Source organism: Symsagittifera roscoffensis, chromosome 3, assembly GCF_963678635.1.
Source record: "Symsagittifera roscoffensis chromosome 3, txSymRosc1.1, whole genome shotgun sequence".
In the NCBI taxonomy this organism is placed as follows: Eukaryota; Metazoa; Xenacoelomorpha; order Acoela; family Convolutidae; genus Symsagittifera; species Symsagittifera roscoffensis.
Genome location: NC_087064.1, coordinates 71,221,627 through 71,243,867, shown reverse-complemented (window position 1 = coordinate 71,243,867; position 22,241 = coordinate 71,221,627).

Genomic DNA, 22,241 nt, shown 5'->3' with positions numbered 1-22,241 from the left:
CACTAAAACACACCCGAACACACTTTTTTCCTCCCCAATTTCAATGGAGGGAACATCAACGGGTTTTCGCCAGAAAGAAAATCGAGTGAATAAACTCATGTATTTCAGGGACGTTTCTGGAAAACTTAAGCAAGGTGGCAATATTTTAATTGATTTCGCAAATTTCGGATCTCATTTGTTGGTTGTTGTTACAGAAAAGTCTTACACAAACATTTACATGCGTTTCATTGCTGATCTAGAAATACTTGTAGGTTAATCAGTAGGCTTCAATTTAACTAAATTCATTAGCAAAATTTTTATGATAAATAAATTAAACATATCGGGTTGACCTTCATGAACCGAAAATGCTTACCTTACAATTCTATATATCAAATGTACGGAAAAAGCTGGTCTAACAATTTTCATACAATTTCAAAAAATAAATGATGAAAAAAGATGTAAACTATTTTCTGCGGTTGGTTGATTGCAATAAAATAGTCTGGTGATGAGAAAACCAAGGTTTTTGTTTTTTTTGAAAAAAAAATTGTTGTCATGCAATTCCTATTAGAGAAATTGTATGACTAGCGTTTTTCTGATGGTGACAGAAAATTTTTTCGAAGTAATACTAAAAATGCCCCAAAAATGTTTTTTTTTCAACAGCAAATTAAATTTTGTACTCACGCAAACATTTTTTAAAATTTTTTTTTGCTTGAGAAAAAAATAATTTTTTGTGTGGATAATGTACTCCTGGATACAGACTTTTCGCTGGAAAGTTTTTTTCTTTTCAAATAATCATCGTTGAAAAATCTTGCCGAAATTTAAAAATTTGTTAAATTGGTTCAACATTTTATGAAAGACGGGTCTAAGTCAATTCAGGTGCTTTTCTATTTATTGTAAATGCCAGACCTTCCATGTTTTGGTGCTTTGAGTAAACCAAGGTCTTTGTTAGACACAACCAAAAAGTTTTTTAGAAGTTTAATTTAGAAAAAAATGAACTATTTGATTTTTGGAAAAATGCTTATCATAAAGATATCATACAATTTAATGTACGTATGGAACTGTATGGCATGAAGTCTTTCAAATATGGAAATTGTATGATAGGAAGTTTTGGTCAACCCAGGATACCTCTAAATGCTCAACATCTCACGGAAATGAGGAGGAATTTGGTTGTGACACTTTCTCACAAGTTCTTGAAAAACTCGTACCACCAAATCATTTTTCTTGTGAGCGGTAATTTCAATCGGAATCTTATGAAATAAATGATACGCGTATCGTGTTAGTCCTTGTCTATTCGGTCTTTGACCCGATAGGTTTGGTTGCGACATACATTGATATGGCTCTCTTTGTTTCTGACAATCAATTGCAAACAAGAAAACCTGATTTTGCGTGGAAAACAAAAAAAGGGAAAAAATTAAACACACCCAATTAATTATCTCCCCATTTTCTTTCTTCCAAAGTTTTTTATGGTTTAGTGACTTGTTTTCAATAAAAAAGGATAGTCGGTTACAGCTAAACTAGCATAGAATGATCCTACCATGGTCTTAGAATGTACGAATACATAACTTTTCAATTTATTGTCGTTTTTTTTGCGATGGTGTGAGAAAAAGATCTAAGGAAAAATGAAATGTAGTAATTTTTTTTAAATGGTACAACAATCAAATTGGAAACCAACAACTTAAAATTTTTTCAGGAAAGTGAAAAAGAAGACTCGAAAAAAAATTAGAAATTTTTTAAAAAAGTTTATGATTAATAAGATGGCGCTAAGAACTTCAAAAACTAAAACTAATGAATGAAAATAAATTTTTACGGCTTAAACTAAGCTTAAATAAGCTAAAGTAAGCCTGCCCTTTCGATTGATATTAAATGAAAAATCAAAAAATTTGAACCGGTTTTTCCCATTAAAACAGAAATTTTAGGGACAAGCAATGAAAAGCATGCGAATCACAATTGGTACTAGTGCAGAAATATGATATCACACTTGACCCAGTCCGGTGATTACTTGTGGTGCCTGATTATGTGTGGAAAAAGCGGAAAAAGGAAAAGAAAAAGAGTTTGAGTTTTGAGTCAAGAACACAACTCAAATCTTTGCATGAAGAAGCATGGTAAATCAACCAAATTGAAAAACAATAATTTAGAAAATTTATCAGGAAAATGAAAAAAAACTTAAAAAAATTTTCATTTTTTTCGTACAATTTTCTTTCAATCACCCCCCCCCCCCCGATCCCAGTGTCGTATATCTATACTACTAATGTTTGAAGTTTTTGAATCATAAGATGGCTCTAAGAACTCCACAAATTACTTTAATTGGGTGTAACTTAAACTTCTTGGCTTAAACTAAGCATAAATAAGCGAATGAGTGCCTGCTCACTCCCTCGACATCAACTGAAAAGTCAAAAAATTCAAATCAATTTTTCTCAACACTGCGGAAGTTTTCTAGAAATGTTTTAAAATCCTTCAAATCACAATTTATTGGGCTTGAAAGTGATATGTCACACTTGACCCAGAACTTTGATTGTTTGTGATACCTGATTTTGTGTGGAAAAGGGGTTGTTCTCGACATTGAATTTTTTTTCCCGAAGTTTTAAGTTTTGTTCGAATCATGACCGAACGAGTTTAAATATGATATAACAATTTGCCCATTCCAATGATTATTTGTGGTACCTGATTCAAAAATCGAAAAAAAACCTAAATTACAACCAAATAGGTTCCTCCCCGTTTTGAAGAGTCGGAAAAAAGTTTTGTAGTTAAGTGAAATGTTTTCGACAAAAAACAATGATAGTCGGTTACTTGCTAAAATAGCTCAAAATTTTCCGACCTTTTCTAAGAAAATACGATAATGAATTTTTGCTTTTTTGAAGTTTTGCTGCGCTGTGTGATAAAACGATTTGAGCAATAATTAGAACTCAGTCATTTTTGTTAGTCATGATAAAGCAACCAAACTGTAAAACACTAAATTAGAAAACTCATAGAGAAAACGAAAAATAACTCAATGGGAATTAGAAAGCTTTCAAACAAGGGTATATCTTTTCATATTAGCATCGATTTTCTGCGCAGTGTGAAAAAAGATCTCAGCAAAAGCTAGGTATTAATAGTTTTGTTAGTCATGTACAGCAACCAAATTGAAAAACAAAATTAGAAAATTAACTTTAAAAGAATTTTACAAAAAAAAATTTGAAATTTTTTTTCTGACCCTTCAAATTTTTTCAAAATAATGAAATTTTTCATTCATAAGATGGCGTTAAGATCTGAAAAAATTAATTTTACTTGAAGAAATTTAAAATTTCATGCCTTAATTAACCATATATAAGCTAAAGTAAGCCTGCTAAAAAGCTGGAAAAAATGTTCAACTGGTTTTTCTCGACATTTGGTAAAGTTGTTTTTCGGAAATATAGGCGTTAAAAATGATATGTCACATTGGCCCCAGTTGATGATTATTTGTGGTACATGATTTTGTGTGGAAACAAAAATTTGAAAAAAAAAGAAAAAAATTTAGGGCTTGTTCTCGATATTGAAAAATATTGCATTCAAAGTTTTGAGTTTTGTTCGAGTCTCGACTGAACGGGTTTGAGTATGATATATCTTATGACTCATTCCATTGATTGTTTGAGGTACGTGATTTTTCGTGAAAAACAGAAAATAAAAAAACTAAAATACACCGAAATAACTTCCTCCATATTTACAGTTAAAGTATTTTGTTTTGATAAAACAAAACAAGGAAAGTGAAACAATGGGAAAATAAATTTGTAAAACAACCAACTTGTAAAACAACCAACAATAATTTAGATACATGTCAGGAAAACAAAAAAAATGGAAGAAAAAGAAGAAATTTTTTTTCAAAAACTCCTTTTTCAATTTTTTTTCGAAGTTTTGAGGTTTTCAATTAAAAATAAGATAATCAGTTACTGCTGAACAAACCTAGAATGTTTCGACTAAGGACTTAAAAAACACGAAAAAAGGTATTATTTTAAGAACTCTAAAAACTAACTTTACTTGAGCAAAAATTAAAATTTCAAGACTCAATTTATGTAGAAATAAGCTAATGTAAGCCTACTCACTGGCTTGAAAATCAATAAAAAATCAAAAAGTTCAAACCGGCTTTTTATGACATTGGGAAAAGTTTTTGGAAAAGTTTTAAAGTCCATTGACTTACAATTTATAGGGACTGAAAATTATATAGTCCGATGTTTATTTGTGGTATTTGAGTTTGCGTGGAAAACAAATAGTTGAAAAAAGAAACAACACTAAAACACACCCGAACACACTTTTTTCCTCCCCAATTTCAATGGAGGGAACATCAACGGGTTTTCGCCAGAAAGAAAATCGAGTGAATAAACTCATGTATTTCAGGGACGTTTCTGGAAAACTTAAGCAAGGTGGCAATATTTTAATTGATTTCGCAAATTTCGGATCTCATTTGTTGGTTGTTGTTACAGAAAAGTCTTACACAAACATTTACATGCGTTTCATTGCTGATCTAGAAATACTTGTAGGTTAATCAGTAGGCTTCAATTTAACTAAATTCATTAGCAAAATTTTTATGATAAATAAATTAAACATATCGGGTTGACCTTCATGAACCGAAAATGCTTACCTTACAATTCTATATATCAAATGTACGGAAAAAGCTGGTCTAACAATTTTCATACAATTTCAAAAAATAAATGATGAAAAAAGATGTAAACTATTTTCTGCGGTTGGTTGATTGCAATAAAATAGTCTGGTGATGAGAAAACCAAGGTTTTTGTTTTTTTTTGAAAAAAAAATTGTTGTCATGCAATTCCTATTAGAGAAATTGTATGACTAGCGTTTTTCTGATGGTGACAGAAAATTTTTTCGAAGTAATACTAAAAATGCCCCAAAAATGTTTTTTTTTCAACAGCAAATTAAATTTTGTACTCACGCAAACATTTTTTAAAATTTTTTTTTGCTTGAGAAAAAAATAATTTTTTGTGTGGATAATGTACTCCTGGATACAGACTTTTCGCTGGAAAGTTTTTTTCTTTTCAAATAATCATCGTTGAAAAATCTTGCCGAAATTTAAAAATTTGTTAAATTGGTTCAACATTTTATGAAAGACGGGTCTAAGTCAATTCAGGTGCTTTTCTATTTATTGTAAATGCCAGACCTTCCATGTTTTGGTGCTTTGAGTAAACCAAGGTCTTTGTTAGACACAACCAAAAAGTTTTTTAGAAGTTTAATTTAGAAAAAAATGAACTATTTGATTTTTGGAAAAATGCTTATCATAAAGATATCATACAATTTTCTGTACGTATGGAACTGTATGGCATGAAGTCTTTCAAATATGGAAATTGTATGATAGGAAGTTTTGGTCAACCCAGGATACCGTCTAAATGCTCAACATCTCACGGAAATGAGGAGGAATTTGGTTGTGACACTTTCTCACAAGTTCTTGAAAAACTCGTACCACCAAATCATTTTTCTTGTGAGCGGTAATTTCAATCGGAATCTTATGAAATAAATGATACGCGTATCGTGTTAGTCCTTGTCTATTCGGTCTTTGACCCGATAGGTTTGGTTGCGACATACATTGATATGGCTCTCTTTGTTTCTGACAATCAATTGCAAACAAGAAAACCTGATTTTGCGTGGAAAACAAAAAAAGGGAAAAAATTAAACACACCCAATTAATTATCTCCCCATTTTCTTTCTTCCAAAGTTTTTTATGGTTTAGTGACTTGTTTTCAATAAAAAAGGATAGTCGGTTACAGCTAAACTAGCATAGAATGATCCTACCATGGTCTTAGAATGTACGAATACATAACTTTTCAATTTATTGTCGTTTTTTTGCGATGGTGTGAGAAAAAGATCTAAGGAAAAATGAAATGTAGTAATTTTTTTTAAATGGTACAACAATCAAATTGGAAACCAACAACTTAAAATTTTTTCAGGAAAGTGAAAAAGAAGACTCGAAAAAAAATTAGAAATTTTTTTAAAAAGTTTATGATTAATAAGATGGCGCTAAGAACTTCAAAAACTAAAACTAATGAATGAAAATAAATTTTTACGGCTTAAACTAAGCTTAAATAAGCTAAAGTAAGCCTGCCCTTTCGATTGATATTAAATGAAAAATCAAAAAATTTGAACCGGTTTTTCCCATTAAAACAGAAATTTTAGGGACAAGCAATGAAAAGCATGCGAATCACAATTGGTACTAGTGCAGAAATATGATATCACACTTGACCCAGTCCGGTGATTACTTGTGGTGCCTGATTTTGTGTGGAAAAAGCGGAAAAATGAAAAGAAAAAGAGTTTGAGTTTTGAGTCAAGAACACAACTCAAATCTTTGCATGAAGAAGCATGGTAAATCAACCAAATTGAAAAACAATAATTTAGAAAATTTATCAGGAAAATGAAAAAAAACTTAAAAAAATTTTCATTTTTTTCGTACAATTTTCTTTCAATCACCCCCCCCCCCCCGATCCCAGTGTCGTATATCTATACTACTAATGTTTGAAGTTTTTGAATCATAAGATGGCTCTAAGAACTCCACAAATTACTTTAATTGGGTGTAACTTAAACTTCTTGGCTTAAACTAAGCATAAATAAGCGAATGAGTGCCTGCTCACTCCCTCGACATCAACTGAAAAGTCAAAAAATTCAAATCAATTTTTCTCAACACTGCGGAAGTTTTCTAGAAATGTTTTAAAATCCTTCAAATCACAATTTATTGGGCTTGAAAGTGATATGTCACACTTGACCCAGAACTTTGATTGTTTGTGATACCTGATTTTGTGTGGAAAAGGGGTTGTTCTCGACATTGAATTTTTTTTCCCGAAGTTTTAAGCTTTGTTCGAATCATGACCGAACGAGTTTGAATATGATATAACAATTTGCCCATTCCAATGATTATTTGTGGTACCTGATTCAAAAATCGAAAAAAAACCTAAATTACAACCAAATAGGTTCCTCCCCGTTTTGAAGAGTCGGAAAAAAGTTTTGTAGTTAAGTGAAATGTTTTCGACAAAAAACAATGATAGTCGGTTACTTGCTAAAATAGCTCAAAATTTTCCGACCTTTTCTAAGAAAATACGATAATGAATTTTTGCTTTTTTGAAGTTTTGCTGCGCTGTGTGATAAAACGATTTGAGCAATAATTAGAACTCAGTCATTTTTGTTAGTCATGATAAAGCAACCAAACTGTAAAACACTAAATTAGAAAACTCATAGAGAAAACGAAAAATAACTCAATGGGAATTAGAAAGCTTTCAAACAAGGGTATATCTTTTCATATTAGCGTCGATTTTCTGCGCAGTGTGAAAAAAGATCTCAGCAAAAGCTAGGTATAAATAGTTTTGTTAGTCATGTACAGCAACCAAATTGAAAACCAAATTAGAAAATTAACTTTAAAAGAATTTTACAAAAAAAAATTTGAAATTTTTTTTCTGACCCTTCAAATTTTTTCAAAATAATGAAATTTTTCATTCATAAGATGGCGTTAAGATCTGAAAAAATTAATTTTACTTGAAGAAATTTAAAATTTCATGCCTTAATTAACCATATATAAGCTAAACTAAGCCTGCTAAAAAGCTGGAAAAAATGTTCAACTGGTTTTTCTCGACATTTGGTAAAGTTGTTTTTCGGAAATATAGGCGTTAAAAATGATATGTCACATTGGCCCCAGTTGATGATTATTTGTGGTACATGATTTTGTGTGGAAACAAAAATTTGAAAAAAAAAGAAAAAAATTTAGGGCTTGTTCTCGATATTGAAAAATATTGCATTCAAAGTTTTGAGTTTTGTTCGAGTCTCGACTGAACGGGTTTGAGTATGATATATCTTATGACTCATTCCATTGATTGTTTGAGGTACGTGATTTTTCGTGAAAAACAGAAAAGAAAAAAAATAAAATACACCGAAATAACTTCCTCCATATTTACAGTTAAAGTGTTTTGTTTTGATAAAACAAAACAAGGAAAGTGAAACAATGGGAAAATAAATTTGTAAAACAACCAACTTGTAAAACAACCAACAATAATTTAGATACATGTCAGGAAAACAAAAAAAAATGGAAGAAAAAGAAGAAATTTTTTTTCAAAAACTCCTTTTTCAATTTTTTTTCGAAGTTTTGAGGTTTTCAATTAAAAATAAGATAATCAGTTACTGCTGAACAAACCTAGAATGTTTCGACTAAGGACTTAAAAAACACGAAAAAAGGTATTATTTTAAGAACTCTGAAAACTAACTTTACTTGAGCAAAAATTAAAATTTCAAGACTCAATTTATGTAGAAATAAGCTAATGTAAGCCTACTCACTGGCTTGAAAATCAATAAAAAATCAAAAAGTTCAAACCGGCTTTTTATGACATTGGGAAAAGTTTTTGGAAAAGTTTTAAAGTCCATTGACTTACAATTTATAGGGACTGAAAATTATATAGTCCGATGTTTATTTGTGGTATTTGAGTTTGCGTGGAAAACAAATAGTTGAAAAAAGAAACAACACTAAAACACACCCGAACACACTTTTTTCCTCCCCAATTTCAATGGAGGGAACATCAACGGGTTTTCGCCAGAAAGAAAATCGAGTGAATAAACTCATGTATTTCAGGGACGTTTCTGGAAAACTTAAGCAAGGTGGCAATATTTTAATTGATTTCGCAAATTTCGGATCTCATTTGTTGGTTGTTGTTACAGAAAAGTCTTACACAAACATTTACATGCGTTTCATTGCTGATCTAGAAATACTTGTAGGTTAATCAGTAGGCTTCAATTTAACTAAATTCATTAGCAAAATTTTTATGATAAATAAATTAAACATATCGGGTTGACCTTCATGAACCGAAAATGCTTACCTTACAATTCTATATATCAAATTTACGGAAAAAGCTGGTCTAACAATTTTCATACAATTTCAAAAAATAAATGATGAAAAAAGATGTAAACTATTTTCTGCGGTTGGTTGATTGCAATAAAATAGTCTGGTGATGAGAAAACCAAGGTTTTTGTTTTTTTTTGAAAAAAAAATTGTTGTCATGCAATTCCTATTAGAGAAATTGTATGACTAGCGTTTTTCTGATGGTGACAGAAAATTTTTTCGAAGTAATACTAAAAATGCCCCAAAAATGTTTTTTTTTCAACAGCAAATTAAATTTTGTACTCACGCAAACATTTTTTAAAATTTTTTTTTGCTTGAGAAAAAAATAATTTTTTGTGTGGATAATGTACTCCTGGATACAGACTTTTCGCTGGAAAGTTTTTTTCTTTTCAAATAATCATCGTTGAAAAATCTTGCCGAAATTTAAAAATTTGTTAAATTGGTTCAACATTTTATGAAAGACGGGTCTAAGTCAATTCAGGTGCTTTTCTATTTATTGTAAATGCCAGACCTTCCATGTTTTGGTGCTTTGAGTAAACCAAGGTCTTTGTTAGACACAACCAAAAAGTTTTTTAGAAGTTTAATTTAGAAAAAAATGAACTATTTGATTTTTGGAAAAATGCTTATCATAAAGATATCATACAATTTTCTGTACGTATGGAACTGTATGGCATGAAGTCTTTCAAATATGGAAATTGTATGATAGGAAGTTTTGGTCAACCCAGGATACCGTCTAAATGCTCAACATCTCACGGAAATGAGGAGGAATTTGGTTGTGACACTTTCTCACAAGTTCTTGAAAAACTCGTACCACCAAATCATTTTTCTTGTGAGCGGTAATTTCAATCGGAATCTTATGAAATAAATGATACGCGTATCGTGTTAGTCCTTGTCTATTCGGTCTTTGACCCGATAGGTTTGGTTGCGACATACATTGATATGGCTCTCTTTGTTTCTGACAATCAATTGCAAACAAGAAAACCTGATTTTGCGTGGAAAACAAAAAAAGGGAAAAAATTAAACACACCCAATTAATTATCTCCCCATTTTCTTTCTTCCAAAGTTTTTTATGGTTTAGTGACTTGTTTTCAATAAAAAAGGATAGTCGGTTACAGCTAAACTAGCATAGAATGATCCTACCATGGTCTTAGAATGTACGAATACATAACTTTTCAATTTATTGTCGTTTTTTTGCGATGGTGTGAGAAAAAGATCTAAGGAAAAATGAAATGTAGTAATTTTTTTTAAATGGTACAACAATCAAATTGGAAACCAACAACTTAAAATTTTTTCAGGAAAGTGAAAAAGAAGACTCGAAAAAAAATTAGAAATTTTTTTAAAAAGTTTATGATTAATAAGATGGCGCTAAGAACTTCAAAAACTAAAACTAATGAATGAAAATAAATTTTTACGGCTTAAACTAAGCTTAAATAAGCTAAAGTAAGCCTGCCCTTTCGATTGATATTAAATGAAAAATCAAAAAATTTGAACCGGTTTTTCCCATTAAAACAGAAATTTTAGGGACAAGCAATGAAAAGCATGCGAATCACAATTGGTACTAGTGCAGAAATATGATATCACACTTGACCCAGTCCGGTGATTACTTGTGGTGCCTGATTTTGTGTGGAAAAAGCGGAAAAATGAAAAGAAAAAGAGTTTGAGTTTTGAGTCAAGAACACAACTCAAATCTTTGCATGAAGAAGCATGGTAAATCAACCAAATTGAAAAACAATAATTTAGAAAATTTATCAGGAAAATGAAAAAAAACTTAAAAAAATTTTCATTTTTTTCGTACAATTTTCTTTCAATCACCCCCCCCCCCCCGATCCCAGTGTCGTATATCTATACTACTAATGTTTGAAGTTTTTGAATCATAAGATGGCTCTAAGAACTCCACAAATTACTTTAATTGGGTGTAACTTAAACTTCTTGGCTTAAACTAAGCATAAATAAGCGAATGAGTGCCTGCTCACTCCCTCGACATCAACTGAAAAGTCAAAAAATTCAAATCAATTTTTCTCAACACTGCGGAAGTTTTCTAGAAATGTTTTAAAATCCTTCAAATCACAATTTATTGGGCTTGAAAGTGATATGTCACACTTGACCCAGAACTTTGATTGTTTGTGATACCTGATTTTGTGTGGAAAAGGGGTTGTTCTCGACATTGAATTTTTTTTCCCGAAGTTTTAAGCTTTGTTCGAATCATGACCGAACGAGTTTGAATATGATATAACAATTTGCCCATTCCAATGATTATTTGTGGTACCTGATTCAAAAATCGAAAAAAAACCTAAATTACAACCAAATAGGTTCCTCCCCGTTTTGAAGAGTCGGAAAAAAGTTTTGTAGTTAAGTGAAATGTTTTCGACAAAAAACAATGATAGTCGGTTACTTGCTAAAATAGCTCAAAATTTTCCGACCTTTTCTAAGAAAATACGATAATGAATTTTTGCTTTTTTGAAGTTTTGCTGCGCTGTGTGATAAAACGATTTGAGCAATAATTAGAACTCAGTCATTTTTGTTAGTCATGATAAAGCAACCAAACTGTAAAACACTAAATTAGAAAACTCATAGAGAAAACGAAAAATAACTCAATGGGAATTAGAAAGCTTTCAAACAAGGGTATATCTTTTCATATTAGCGTCGATTTTCTGCGCAGTGTGAAAAAAGATCTCAGCAAAAGCTAGGTATAAATAGTTTTGTTAGTCATGTACAGCAACCAAATTGAAAACAAAATTAGAAAATTAACTTTAAAAGAATTTTACAAAAAAAAATTTGAAATTTTTTTTCTGACCCTTCAAATTTTTTCAAAATAATGAAATTTTTCATTCATAAGATGGCGTTAAGATCTGAAAAAATTAATTTTACTTGAAGAAATTTAAAATTTCATGCCTTAATTAACCATATATAAGCTAAACTAAGCCTGCTAAAAAGCTGGAAAAAATGTTCAACTGGTTTTTCTCGACATTTGGTAAAGTTGTTTTTCGGAAATATAGGCGTTAAAAATGATATGTCACATTGGCCCCAGTTGATGATTATTTGTGGTACATGATTTTGTGTGGAAACAAAAATTTGAAAAAAAAAGAAAAAAATTTAGGGCTTGTTCTCGATATTGAAAAATATTGCATTCAAAGTTTTGAGTTTTGTTCGAGTCTCGACTGAACGGGTTTGAGTATGATATATCTTATGACTCATTCCATTGATTGTTTGAGGTACGTGATTTTTCGTGAAAAACAGAAAAGAAAAAAACTAAAATACACCGAAATAACTTCCTCCATATTTACAGTTAAAGTATTTTGTTTTGATAAAACAAAACAAGGAAAGTGAAACAATGGGAAAATAAATTTGTAAAACAACCAACTTGTAAAACAACCAACAATAATTTAGATACATGTCAGGAAAACAAAAAAAATGGAAGAAAAAGAAGAAATTTTTTTTCAAAAACTCCTTTTTCAATTTTTTTTCGAAGTTTTGAGGTTTTCAATTAAAAATAAGATAATCAGTTACTGCTGAACAAACCTAGAATGTTTCGACTAAGGACTTAAAAAACACGAAAAAAGGTATTATTTTAAGAACTCTGAAAACTAACTTTACTTGAGCAAAAATTAAAATTTCAAGACTCAATTTATGTAGAAATAAGCTAATGTAAGCCTACTCACTGGCTTGAAAATCAATAAAAAATCAAAAAGTTCAAACCGGCTTTTTATGACATTGGGAAAAGTTTTTGGAAAAGTTTTAAAGTCCATTGACTTACAATTTATAGGGACTGAAAATTATATAGTCCGATGTTTATTTGTGGTATTTGAGTTTGCGTGGAAAACAAATAGTTGAAAAAAGAAACAACACTAAAACACACCCGAACACACTTTTTTCCTCCCCAATTTCAATGGAGGGAACATCAACGGGTTTTCGCCAGAAAGAAAATCGAGTGAATAAACTCATGTATTTCAGGGACGTTTCTGGAAAACTTAAGCAAGGTGGCAATATTTTAATTGATTTCGCAAATTTCGGATCTCATTTGTTGGTTGTTGTTACAGAAAAGTCTTACACAAACATTTACATGCGTTTCATTGCTGATCTAGAAATACTTGTAGGTTAATCAGTAGGCTTCAATTTAACTAAATTCATTAGCAAAATTTTTATGATAAATAAATTAAACATATCGGGTTGACCTTCATGAACCGAAAATGCTTACCTTACAATTCTATATATCAAATGTACGGAAAAAGCTGGTCTAACAATTTTCATACAATTTCAAAAAATAAATGATGAAAAAAGATGTAAACTATTTTCTGCGGTTGGTTGATTGCAATAAAATAGTCTGGTGATGAGAAAACCAAGGTTTTTGTTTTTTTTTGAAAAAAAAATTGTTGTCATGCAATTCCTATTAGAGAAATTGTATGACTAGCGTTTTTCTGATGGTGACAGAAAAATTTTTCGAAGTAATACTAAAAATGCCCCAAAAATGTTTTTTTTTCAACAGCAAATTAAATTTTGTACTCACGCAAACATTTTTTAAAATTTTTTTTTGCTTGAGAAAAAAATAATTTTTTGTGTGGATAATGTACTCCTGGATACAGACTTTTCGCTGGAAAGTTTTTTTCTTTTCAAATAATCATCGTTGAAAAATCTTGCCGAAATTTAAAAATTTGTTAAATTGGTTTAACATTTTATGAAAGACGGGTCTAAGTCAATTCAGGTGCTTTTCTATTTATTGTAAATGCCAGACCTTCCATGTTTTGGTGCTTTGAGTAAACCAAGGTCTTTGTTAGACACAACCAAAAAGTTTTTTAGAAGTTTAATTTAGAAAAAAATGAACTATTTGATTTTTGGAAAAATGCTTATCATAAAGATATCATACAATTTTCTGTACGTATGGAACTGTATGGCATGAAGTCTTTCAAATATGGAAATTGTATGATAGGAAGTTTTGGTCAACCCAGGATACCGTCTAAATGCTCAACATCTCACGGAAATGAGGAGGAATTTGCTTGTGACACTTTCTCACAAGTTCTTGAAAAACTCGTACCACCAAATCATTTTTCTTGTGAGCGGTAATTTCAATCGGAATCTTATGAAATAAATGATACGCGTATCGTGTTAGTCCTTGTCTATTCGGTCTTTGACCCGATAGGTTTGGTTGCGACATACATTGATATGGCTCTCTTTGTTTCTGACAATCAATTGCAAACAAGAAAACCTGATTTTGCGTGGAAAACAAAAAAAGGGAAAAAATTAAACACACCCAATTAATTATCTCCCCATTTTCTTTCTTCCAAAGTTTTTTATGGTTTAGTGACTTGTTTTCAATAAAAAAGGATAGTCGGTTACAGCTAAACTAGCATAGAATGATCCTACCATGGTCTTAGAATGTACGAATACATAACTTTTCAATTTATTGTCGTTTTTTTGCGATGGTGTGAGAAAAAGATCTAAGGAAAAATGAAATGTAGTAATTTTTTTTAAATGGTACAACAATCAAATTGGAAACCAACAACTTAAAATTTTTTCAGGAAAGTGAAAAAGAAGACTCGAAAAAAATTTAGAAATTTTTTTAAAAAGTTTATGATTAATAAGATGGCGCTAAGAACTTCAAAAACTAAAACTAATGAATGAAAATAAATTTTTACGGCTTAAACTAAGCTTAAATAAGCTAAAGTAAGCCTGCCCTTTCGATTGATATTAAATGAAAAATCAAAAAATTTGAACCGGTTTTTCCCATTAAAACAGAAATTTTAGGGACAAGCAATGAAAAGCATGCGAATCACAATTGGTACTAGTGCAGAAATATGATATCACACTTGACCCAGTCCGGTGATTACTTGTGGTGCCTGATTTTGTGTGGAAAAAGCGGAAAAAGGAAAAGAAAAAGAGTTTGAGTTTTGAGTCAAGAACACAACTCAAATCTTTGCATGAAGAAGCATGGTAAATCAACCAAATTGAAAAACAATAATTTAGAAAATTTATCAGGAAAATGAAAAAAAACTTAAAAAAATTTTCATTTTTTTCGTACAATTTTCTTTCAATCAAACTCCCCCCCCCCCCCCCCCCCCCCCCGATCCCAGTGTCGTATATCTATACTACTAATGTTTGAAGTTTTTGAATCATAAGATGGCTCTAAGAACTCCACAAATTACTTTAATTGGGTGTAACTTAAACTTCTTGGCTTAAACTAAGCATAAATAAGCGAATGAGTGCCTGCTCACTCCCTCGACATCAACTGAAAAGTCAAAAAATTCAAATCAATTTTTCTCAACACTGCGGAAGTTTTCTAGAAATGTTTTAAAATCCTTCAAATCACAATTTATTGGGCTTGAAAGTGATATGTCACACTTGACCCAGAACTTTGATTGTTTGTGATACCTGATTTTGTGTGGAAAAGGGGTTGTTCTCGACATTGAATTTTTTTTCCCGAAGTTTTAAGCTTTGTTCGAATCATGACCGAACGAGTTTGAATATGATATAACAATTTGCCCATTCCAATGATTATTTGTGGTACCTGATTCAAAAATCGAAAAAAAACCTAAATTACAACCAAATAGGTTCCTCCCCGTTTTGAAGAGTCGGAAAAAAGTTTTGTAGTTAAGTGAAATGTTTTCGACAAAAAACAATGATAGTCGGTTACTTGCTAAAATAGCTCAAAATTTTCCGACCTTTTCTAAGAAAATACGATAATGAATTTTTGCTTTTTTGAAGTTTTGCTGCGCTGTGTGATAAAACGATTTGAGCAATAATTAGAACTCAGTCATTTTTGTTAGTCATGATAAAGCAACCAAACTGTAAAACACTAAATTAGAAAACTCATAGAGAAAACGAAAAATAACTCAATGGGAATTAGAAAGCTTTCAAACAAGGGTATATCTTTTCATATTAGCGTCGATTTTCTGCGCAGTGTGAAAAAAGATCTCAGCAAAAGCTAGGTATAAATAGTTTTGTTAGTCATGTACAGCAACCAAATTGGAAAACAAAATTAGAAAATTAACTTTAAAAGAATTTTACAAAAAAAAATTTGAAATTTTTTTTCTGGCCCTTCAAATTTTTTCAAAATAATGAAATTTTTCATTCATAAGATGGCGTTAAGATCTGAAAAAATTAATTTTACTTGAAGAAATTTAAAATTTCATGCCTTAATTAACCATATATAATCTAAAGTAAGCCTGCTAAAAAGCTGGAAAAAATGTTCAACTGGTTTTTCTCGACATTTGGTAAAGTTGTTTTTCGGAAATATAGGCGTTAAAAATGATATGTCACATTGGCCCCAGTTGATGATTATTTGTGGTACATGATTTTGTGTGGAAACAAAAATTTGAAAAAAAAAGAAAAAAATTTAGGGCTTGTTCTCGATATTGAAAAATATTGCATTCAAAGTTTTGAGTTTTGTTCGAGTCTCGACTGAACGGGTTTGAGTATGATTTTTCACATGACACTTACCAATGATTGTTTGTGGTACCTGATTTTGCGAGGAAAACAGAAAAGGAAAAAAAAATAAGAGACACCAAAACAAAATCCTCCCTATTTCGCACGGTCGGAAATTTTTTTTATGGTTTAGTGATTTGTTTTCGATGAAAAACAAGGATGATCGGTTATTGCTAAACTAGCACAGAATGTTCCGACCATGGTTTTAGATAGAAAATATGAATATATAGCTTTTTCAAAATTTTGTTGTTTTTCTGCGTGGTATGATAGAAAGATCTCTGCAAAAAGTTAGAGCTTAGTCATTTTTGTTAGTCATGGTAAAACAAACAAACCGGAAAACAGGTCTAAGAAAAAATGAGTTTTTAAATTTTTCCCCATTATCGTTGTTTTTCTGCGTGGTAAAATAAAAAGATTTGTCCAAAAAGTTAGAGCTAAGTCACTTTTGTTAGTCATGGAAAACAAACAAATCGGAAAACAGGTCTTAGAAAATACGAATATATATATATAATTTCTCAAATTATCGTAGTTTTTCTGCGTGGTGGGATAAAAAGATCTGAGCAAGTTCTAGAACTAAGTACTTTTTGTTATTTGTGGTCAAACAACCAAATTGGAAAACAATTAATATAAAATTTATAAGAAAAACAAAAAAGACTCGAAACAAATTTAAGAGAAATTTTCACAATAGTTTTTTTCTGAAATTGTTTCATCAATTCTTTCAAGTTTGTTCAAATTAACTCCAAAGTTTTTTTTCAAATAAGACTCTAAAAACCTTAGAAATTAACTTTACTTGAGCGAAAATCAAAATTTCGAGACAAATTGAAATTTATGCAGAAATAAGCTAATGTAATCCTACTCACTGGCTCGAAATTGAATAAAAAATCAAAAATTTTTTGACACATTTTTCTCGACAATGAGTAAAGTTTTCGGAAAAATTTTAAAGTTTTTTGACTCATAATCTATAGGGACTAAAAATGACATAATCCGATAAGTCACTTTTGTTAGTCATGGTAAAACAAACAAATCGGAAAACAGGTCTTAGTAAATACGAATATATACATTTTTCCAAATTATCGTAGTTTTTCTGCGTGGTGTGATAAAAAGATCTGAGCAAGTTCTAGAACTTAGTACTTCTTGTTATTCGTGGTAAAACAACCAAAGTGGAAAACAATAAATAGAAAATTTATTAGGAAAACGAAAAAAAAAACGAAGAAAAAACTCGAAAAACATTTTAGAGAAATTTTCACAATAGTTGTTTTTTAAATTTTTTTCAGCAATTTTTTCAAATTTGTTCAATAGTTTGAGAAATTTTTTCAACTGTATTCTAATTTTTTTTTTCAAATAAGACCCTAAGAACTTAAGAAATTAACTTTTTTGAGCAAAAATTAAAATTTCAAGACCTATTTTATGCAGAAATAAGCTAACGTAATCCTACTCACTGGCTCGAATTTGAATGAAAAATCAAAAAACTTTTAACCCGTTTTTCTCGACAATGGTTAAAGTTTTTGGAAAAGTTTTGAAGTCCATTGTCTCACAATTTATAGGTCAAAAAATGAAATAATCCGATGATTATTCGTTGTATCTGAGTTTGCATGGAAAACAAAAAATTGAAAAAAAAAGAAACAAAACTAAAACCCACTCGAATACATATTTTACTCCCAAAATTGAACGGAGGGAACAACAACGAGTTCTCGCCAGAAAGAAAACCAAGTAAAAAAACTCATGTCTTTCATGGACGTTTCTGGAAAATTTTAGCATCATGGTGATGTTTCAGTTAATTTCGCAAACTTTGGAACTCACATTTTGGTCGTTGTTATTGATAAGTATACACAAACGTTTACATGCGTTTCATTGCTAATCTAGAAATATTTTTAGGTTAATTAGTAGGCTTCAAGTTAACTAATTTCATTAGCTAAACTTTTATGATAACTGAAACAGACATCCCGGGTTGACCTCCATAAACAGCAAATGCTTATCATACAATTCCATACATCAATTATATGGAAAAGTGATTGGCGTAACATTTTCATACAATGTCGAAAAAGGCTGAAAAAAGTTATAAGCTAATTTCTGCGGTTGTTTGATTCTTATAAAACAGTCTGGTGATGAAAAAACCGAGATTTTTTCTGAAAAATTGCTTATCACACAATTGAAATTTATGGAAATTGTATGACTAGCTTGTTTTTGATGGCGACACAAAAAGTTTTTTTTTTTTTCAACTCAACCGCAAATCAAATTTTGTATTCAAACTAACTTTTTCCAGAAATTTGTTTTGCAAGCAATATTTACTTTTTTCTGTGAGCAAAACGTAGTCCTGGATACACTAATATTGAAATGTTTTGAAAATTTATTTCAAAAGTACTGAAACTCTTATTTCTTTTGTATGGCCTGTTTATGTATGTCTTGCACAATCTTTGATAATTTTAAGTTTGAAGTTTTAAAAAATTCATTGTTCATTACGAGGCTAAACTGTGCACTGGATAAGCGCACATTTTTGTGTCTGTATAATCCTGGATTCCAGAGACAAGTCTTGATACGTGCTACAAAATGTAAGTGGATTTCACAAATAAAATTTCAGTGGATTCCGCGTACAAATGCCTCCAACGTAAATTTTGTCGGCACATTGATTTTGTTGCGGAGTCCGTAACGAGCGAATGTAGGTAGTTGTTCCGGGTTCCGCAAATGTGAGTGGATTCCGCAAATTTGTGCGGATTTTGCTGACAATTTGAGGATTCCGCTCACATTTTTCGGATTCCACTTACAGTTGCAGATTCGGCGACAGCTTAAGCTTACTTAACACATATATTTTTTTTGCTCATGGTCTCTACAAACAGAATCCCGATTTTGCTGCGCATTCCACAGAGTTGCCTGTTTTTGGAGCGATTTTGAGAATTGCAGTGTTTTAGCTATTTGTCTGTGGAATCCAAAACAGCAGAGAAGATCAAAGAAAAATAACAAAGTTGCGAATTCCGCGACAAATCTTGTTTTTGCCTGTTGCAGAACTCACTTAAAATTCAAAAAGTGCACAGTTTGGTCTCTTAATGTTGGAAAAATTTGCCAAAATTTAAAAGTTTGTTAAATTGGTTATATCTTTTGTGAAAGACAGATCTAAGTCATTTAGGTGTTTTTCTATGCATTGTAAATGCAAGACCGTCCAATATTAAATGCTTTGAATAAACCAAGTTTTATGTTACTTGCGTTCGGTAACGAAAACAACCCAAAATTTTTAGGAGTTTAATTTCAGAAAAAAAGTCAATTTTTTGCGTTTTAGAAAAAGGCTTATCATAAAATTTTCATATATGGAGAAATGCTTTTCATAAAGATTTCATACAATTTTCTGTACGTATGGAACTGTATGGCATGAATTTTTTTATTTATGGAAATTGTATGATGAGAAGTTTTGGTCAACCAGGGATTACGCCTGAATGCTCAAACTCGCACGGATTTGAGGAGAAAATGGGTTGTTTTGACACTTTCTCACAAGTTTTTGAACTAAATCGGTGAGAGGTAACTTCTTGTGAGCGGTAATTTCAATTGGAAACTGAATTATTAAATCTTTCGCGTACCGTGTTAATCCTTGTCTATTCGGTATTCGAACCGATAGGTTTGATTGCGACATATATTGATATGGCTTTCTTCGTTTCTGACAATAAATCGCGTATTTGTAACAACCGTTAGACAACAATCTACCAAAGAGATCAAAGACAGTTTTCTCGAACAGCATGCCAGTTTGCCTATTTTGAAAAAAAATAATTGGTCGACCTTATTTTTTGGTCCAGTCAACCGAACAGAAGAAGTTCAATTACTCCGTGACAAAATTAAATAACATTTAGTTGATTTTTGTTTAAACAAGGTCGCGTTGCAACAAAGAAACCACCCTTGATTTCAAAACTGAGATTGCAAATTGCTTTAGTTGCATACTGCTTTCATTGGACCGATATATGTGGACTGAAAATTTTGTAGATCACTGTAGGTTTATGGGGGTTGAGTAGTAGAAGCGTGAGGCGATCAAGGGGGAAGGGGGTGGTTGACGACCCCCATGTATTAACATAGGCTATAGACTATCCGGTCGTCATCCTATGTATTAACATAGGCTATAGAATTCCATATGTATTAAGATACGGAATAGGTTTCTCAATGTATTAAGATAGTAGGTTTCAGATGGTAAGTTTCAGAAAAATTTTCGGCGCCCGAATTTCCTATGTATAGTGTATAGATTTCCTTGTGTATTAGAAATTGATTGTATTAGGATAAGGAGTATATTTCCCAATGTATTAGGATAGAGAATAGGTTTCCCAAAGTATTTTGGTAAGGTTTCAGTGTGATGGTAAGAAAAACGAATTTTTTGGTTTTTGTGTGTAAATGTCTAGTTTTTCACAAAAATATCGGCGCGCGTTATCTAATTGTTAAATATTACTGGTTTACTAGTTATTTGGTGTAGGTTGTGGAATTGAGGTTATCTTTTTAGTTTTTTGGTACATGGTAAGTCAATGGTAAGAGTTTTTGGACAAAAACTTGGAGTTTTTGTCACAAAAATTGAAAATTTTTCAAAAAAACTTTAAGACACGATAAGTTTTGCTATGATTCGATCTACTTTATTGGATAATCGTATTTTCTATCTACCTGAAACTATGCTGAAACCTACTGAAACTTCGAAAAAAGACGAAGATTTTGGAAAAATTGCAAAAAATTAAAGTGTTTGGAAAAAAATGCAAAAATTTCAAGTTTTTGGAAAAAATTGCAGAAATCTCATAGTTTTGGTTAGTTTTTTTGTTACTTGTGATCTAATTGAGAAAAATATTTATGTACAGAGTTTAAAGTTGAGCTCAAAATGTGCTTTGAAGAATTTTTTGGATTTTTCCAAAATTTTCACACAAAATAATGAAATACGATACATTTTAGCGTTATTTGAGAAACAAAGCGGGTTTTATAATGCTCTCAACATTAACAGAAAAGCTCATAGAAGCTGAATAGAAATTGAAACTTGCGGAGGATAGTGAAAATAACCGTAATTTTCGAGAAAGTAAAGTAAACATTTTCAAATCTGTCAAAAACTTACAATTTTCAACCTTTTAATTGGATAATTACCTAATTTTTTGTCCAATGCAGGGAGAACTGAAATAGGACTCGGAATGCAAATAATCATTAAGAGCAATATTTCATACAATTTTAGATTTTTGCTCAATAATTAACCCAAATTTGTACGAAAATTACAAATTCTGAGAAGTTATTCACCTTAATAGTACACAATTTCAGATCAATGATGAAAAATGAACAGTTAATGGCTGAAACTGAATAAAAATGAGATAAATTTTTCTTAAAAGTTTACTCGATTTTGGCTCAAATTCAACAAGATCTTCTTGATAACTGATGATTATCTCTCTGTTGCTTCTGCAACATAATTTTCACGATTTTCCGTAGAAATGTTCTATGTTTAAAGGTTTTTCTTACTTTCTGCTTATTACATGTTTTCGCTATTGAAGACACTTTGCAAGAAAACTTAGTCAGAACTGGAGAATTTAGGGGGAAAATTGTATCAATCGAACGAACAATTTGCAGGCAGAGATGAAATTAGAACTGATACCGTCTGATTCTTTCGATAAAAAATTGTAAATGTCTTCCTCAAGGTTCCCTTGTTCAGTTGCTGCAGTAAACTAATCAAGCAAAATACAATTTTTGGGTCAATAACTATCACTATCTTGCAAAATAAATATCAAACAGTTTTTTATTCTCTATTTATGAGGAAAAATTTTCTGAAAAATATCCAAGTGAGAAAGAATCGTTGCTAGTTGAAACGTTCAAAAACATATGTGAAAAATGGGAATATAAATAGATTTTTACAATTTAAGATCAAACTAGGAGCAGCTCTATTAGTTATAATGTGAAAGTCTCGGGAAAAACGCAAGGAAACCTAGTTCCTGACATCTACAATATCTAAAAATTTCTAAAAAAGTGCGTCTCAATAAATTGATTTAGCAAAAGAAATCACGGTGCAAACTGGAACAATTGTGTAATT